We start from the raw sequence: 6000 nt of genomic DNA, 5'->3' as shown, positions 1-6000 counted from the left end.
CATATTTTATTACAATTATTTTTATATTTTGCATGACACCAAAGAAATTGTGCTAATACATTATTAAGTGCAACTTAGGTAATCATAAAAAACATAAGAAAAAAAGGAAATAAATTAATCTGTTAACAAACAAGAAAGAATATTTTTATTTTCAAAATTACCAACGGTTCATTGGTAATACCGATGGCACCTATCAGTAATTTTTCCAAAAATTAACATACTTGTTGGAAAAACTACTGACGAAGCCCATCGGTTTTGCCAACAGTCCATTCGGTAATTTTTTATGTTAATTTTTTACACCAACAATCCATATGCTTCCAAAATTTGAACTCTTTGATATTGACAAGTTGCCATGAAATGCTATATTTACTATCTTCCCAAATAGCCAAAAACATGCCACAACTTAGTTCATTAACAATAAGAAAATGCAAAAGAATGGAAGAGATAATACGGGTTGTGGCGTATTCAATTATACCAAGGTTTCTAGTCATAAGTTGATTAGGGGTTGAGGTTTCACCATTAAAATCTGAACTTAATCGTGATCTCGACTAATATAATACGGGTTTAAGAGCAGGTTATCCTAGATTCGTATCAATCAATGCCCTTCTCAGATGACCCATCTCAAACTCACCATTCTTTTCTTTTTTTGGAATGTGAGAGAGGGAGAGAGAAAATGTGAAAGCTCTTCAACCTTTAAACTATCGACCGTGTTCTTCTTCAAACCAAAAATGACAATGGGGTGTATATATGGCCTCTGTTAGGCTTTATGTTGGAGGGGAACTTGTAGGTTAAAGGGTATTGATGGAATAATCAAAAAATGATGGGTAGACAAAAAAAAATTAAAAGGAGAAGAGTAGTTTTTATTACAACCTTTAAATCAGGGGTACTGGGCCGCCAAATTCCCCCCCTTTTTTTTTTCTTCTAAAGAAGACATTAATAGATTCATAACCAAAGAAAAGAAAATACATCCATCGGCTTGAAAAATAGGACTAAGCCACACAAGGCTATCCTCAAGCCAAGTCTCCAAAGAAATTAAATTCACAGCACATTATTTCTATAAATACAAAAATCTGTTATATGTTTCGCATTGGTCTTTCATTGGAAAGAATTGCATTCATCTAACACATACACATAGAGAGGAAAAATATTGGTTTTGAGAGGGTTATAAAGTATATGCTAAATTTCTAACCATAGATAATTTTATCTTGGTTAATAGGTTTTCACAGAACTTCAAGCACAAGAGAATTTCTATTTTTAGAATACTGCAATCTGTAAAGTCTCAAACAACTTACCATTTCTTATCATCTCCATTAAGCCATCAGATTCTAACAGTTGACCAAATGGTAGTCAAAAGTTGCACCATTCAAGAAATGATTCTTTCTTTCCCTATTGATGACAAACCACCTTTTGTACCAATAAAAACTTGGTAACAAAACCCTTATTCTCAATGGGCCTTAGATATTTGCCACTATTATATAAATCTTCTTGTATTCGTCTTTTTCTCTGGTCACCATAACAAAAGGCTTAAACTTGTTCAACTTGATGTCATCCTTCTTATTTTAAAGAATAGTAGTTAACTCCTTCAAAATACATATAAACTTCTTCATGTAATGAGGTTTGATCCAATATTGTCAAAAAGGACATAAAGCTCCTCACAATGGTAATAGATACTCCTTATCAAAATCCTTATCACGGTCCAAGAGATCAATATCATAAGTGGAAAGTTTCACAATCAGCTCATTTACATCACTAACTTCATCATATATAATAGAGTTGAACAAATCCAAATAGTGGTGTTTTTCAATTTATCAAAATTAATCAATTTTCTACTAATCTCAAAGAGCTTACGAACAATATTTATAGAACATAATATATAAAATATAGAATCATGCATATGATTATCCATGGCCATTACATAGCACTTATATAAGTGCTTGAGGCCCTTATGCAACATTTAATCTCGGTATTATTATAAATATATGGTATCTCCGGTGCTCCAATTTCTCAAGTCATATCTAGCTTTATGAGAATCAAATATTATTAGAATCTTTTGCCATTTATGATAATTAGTCTGCTTAATTCTATCATGGCATTCATAGACAGAGTATTAGGGATGCTTCCAACAATGAAATAGCAAATAACAAAAAATGCAATACATCACAAGGACTATGCAAATGCTATCTTTGTAATCCCCTTTAATCATATCAAAATATATAATACCGCTAGGGTCCTCGTAGCACAATGTATACCCATACACGGGCCAGGGACAGTCAATTAAATTACCACAATCAAATGTATTGAACTAAATCGCCGACAGAGTAACTTAGAGACTATGAGTTATGGTATTTTATCAACTTTCACTGCTAATTCCAAGCATCTACCAAGTAATTAAACCACAAGGTAGCCTGATCACCTGTATGAGCTTTAATTCAAAAGTGGGAGAGAATATGAATTACATTAGAAATTTCATGAAATAGGCAAGAGAAGATTTACGACAGGTATATACTTAGTATCCTATCTACTATGCCAACAACAAGTTGACACCCATAAATTAAACAAAATTAAACCTCACTATAGGTGAGTACATAAAATTAAATTTACTATGTCAACTTCTATTACATTGGCAATTTTATGTTATGGACAAATTAAATATCACGATAGATGAATACTTAAAATTTCATACCACTATACCAACTAGGCACTAAACCTTATGACCATTCATGGTGTAGATATACAAAATCTTGCAACAGACAAGCATTTAGTCAATCCTCACCACTATGTCAAACATAGCACAAACTTTTTCACTGGGCAATTTAACTGAAAATTATTTAATTTTGGACCTTGGGCTTTTAACTAAATTAAATAGAAAAATTGAGACTGAAGGAAACTTTCCATAAACAAATAAATAACATAAAGTTTAAGATTGAATTAAATAAATAAATAAATTTTTTAAGATAAATTTCCACAAAATAAAAAAAAATAAAGAAGTACATAAAACCATATATAAGATAAATAAGAAAAATAAATAAGGTTTTTTTTTTAATTCGGCTTTTGATATCAGCACACGACACATCGTTGTTGATGCTGACATTAGTAGATAGCATCAAACGACCTATCATTCGGGTCTTTCCCTTTCTTCAATCAGGTCGGTTTTGACTCATTTTCCAGGCATGCATGTCGTGGACCCATATGGTTGACCAGCCAAATACTCCACATTCTAGCCACCGTTTTCAGTGATTCTTATGTCTTCCAATTTGTATAGACATCAATGACGTAACTCCGATGTCAAACCGACCTGTAACTGCCAATAAGCCAATGCCCAAACAGATTAATTCGTCAACCAAGAATTTAGTTGTGTTGCCTTTTTTTTTTTTTTTTAAAGGTTTTAAGGCAAATTAAAGTCTCTCAAACACTACATTCAAGTCAAAATACAATTTCCAACTTAGTGTAGGTTATAAATTAAAGTCAAATTGTGCACAAAAAACTTTTTCCAAAATTTTGCAATAATACGATATAAACTATATTACACTGGAGCCCGATATTGCATAAGTGTTGCAAAAATTTCACAATTTTTGCGCAAATAAATAATATGTATATATTTCTTTTAATTAAAGGACTCCAGAAAGATTGAAAGAAATCAATCAATAAAATTCAAAATTTAATTTCGATCAAACCATTATCGATTACTATGCAGAAATAGAATCTCAATACTTCCACAATACAAAACACAAAAATACACATAAAGATACAGTTAATGAATTTGTATATCAAAATTCTGATATCAATTGTTAGTGCTACCCAATATAAACAATTAAACATATATTAGTTGCAGTATTATAAACCCAGGATAGATACATAATTACAAAACTATAATTAATTTAATTACTAACATTTTATACGTAGCAATTGAATCATGAATAAAATAAATTCTTTAATCTACAAAACAAAAAACAAGGTGACAGAAGCGGTGCCTAATGGACGAACTGCTCTCTAATCTTTCTCCTTTAGATTTTCACCTAACAAGCATCGTAGACGCTTCAAAATTCTAATCTCAATTGTATAAATCGTATCATTCTCACCGATAATTTATTCCCAATATATATATGTCAGGACCCGTCCAGAATTCCTTCCCCGAAATCCTAGACAAGCCCTGATCCCAGGGAAACCCTACCGAACCCTCCAACGGAAAATCCGGCAGAGCCTCCCCTAAGGGATTTACTTACCACAAATTACCTGCACTGAGAACACACTTCTAAAAACATCCCCTTATTCCTCCCACGATACTACAAATTGATTTCACAAATTGCAGTACTTCAAAAACAACAACAGCAGCAACCCAGTGCATAAACAACAACTACACGTCCAATACAGTATACAGAGCATTATACAATTAACTGTGGAATTTATAAAATGACAGATAAGGAAACAATACAAGATGGAGAGGAAAAAGGGAAGAAAAACTTCTTGAACCTTCGGCAACGAACTGAGACGTTGGGCTCACCCCGAACAATCAACGTCTCCAACCTGGACCTAGGGGAACGGAATTTAAGAGTGTGAGATGCTAATCATCTCAGTGAGTGACCCTATCTACTATACAATATAATACCACGGTAATACAGTAGATAGATAATAATTAACTGGAAAATAATAATTTCTCTCAAAACTCTTACAAGTCTCTCAGTTGGAAAAGTTCCCCTTTTAAAACATTTTCACAAAACCCGATGTACGTACTCCCCGAAAACCAAGACATCAAATAATTTAATAACAACAAACAAATAAATAAATACCCCAAATATAAATAAAATGTAATAAATTATAATAAATAATTTTTGAACACCTTTGGGTTTTTAAACTTTATTTGCAATTTACACCGACGCACCACACCATATACCGGTGATGCCCTCCGATACCCAGCGTCCTGAGCACCGACTGGCGGGGGGTTAAAGAGAGAAACCTGCAACGGTCACTTCGGCGTCCCGACAGTACCGCTGCTAAAACCATCAACCCGGCCAAGGAGGGGGGCGGCTGTGCACAACAATAACCTTGCCTGCCCACGGTCCAATGGCAACTCACGGGTGAAGTAATAACCGTGCGCTAAACCACATAATAACCGCGCACTACCACGTGTCCATACACCATAAACCAGAACACCAATACTGTATGAGTGCGTCTAAAAATAAACATTAATAACCAACCGTACCGTTTTCCAAAATTACCGTGGGAAGTATACCAAATTTTCACAAAACACCATCCCACATATTTTTATTTAATAACCCGGTACGAAACATTGATAACCAACAAACCACAATTTTCTCGAAGTACGAGATGCAACCATAAAAATACCATGGGCATAATTTATAAAATTTAAACCAATATTTTCGCAAAATATTTAACCCAATTATGCCTGAAAAATCAATACTGAAAACCACGTACAAATACTACCGAAATACACTTTGCTCATGCATAAATAATAAATTAAACCACAATAAAATAATAATCGGGAATTTCTAATGACCCCAAAATTTCATTTAGCACCATTGGATAAATATATATATAAAATAATATTTTTCCCGATTATATTTAAAATACGCCACATGAGCACAATTTCAGATACCAAATTAATACCACATAAATACAATTAATTACCCCAAAAATATTTTTAAAGGTGAGTCACTCACCTGGAGCACGCAATTAACCCATGATCCACCACGGGATCAATTCTACGACTCACCGGTGCTCCTAGAACAAAATTCACAGACAGTCAAATAAATTAATATTTTATTCGGGTAAATAATACCCGGTACCCGGGGGGTCAAACACAAACTTTAACCAAAATAGGCGAATGATATACCGAATCGAAGCTCGTGGGACGAGGATCACCAATCCGGTCTCCATCTACCCCAATTCCGCCGGAGGTGGCCGGAATTTGGTCGGGAAGCTTCGGCCGGTTTTGATCTTGAGGGATCTTTTAAACGGTGGGGATTTTGGGCAAACTAACCC

This window comes from Ziziphus jujuba, chromosome 4 (genome assembly GCF_031755915.1).
Source record: "Ziziphus jujuba cultivar Dongzao chromosome 4, ASM3175591v1".
NCBI lineage: Eukaryota > Viridiplantae > Streptophyta > Magnoliopsida > Rosales > Rhamnaceae > Ziziphus > Ziziphus jujuba.
The sequence above is the reverse complement of the archived record's forward strand: the minus strand, read 5'-3'. Positions refer to the sequence as shown.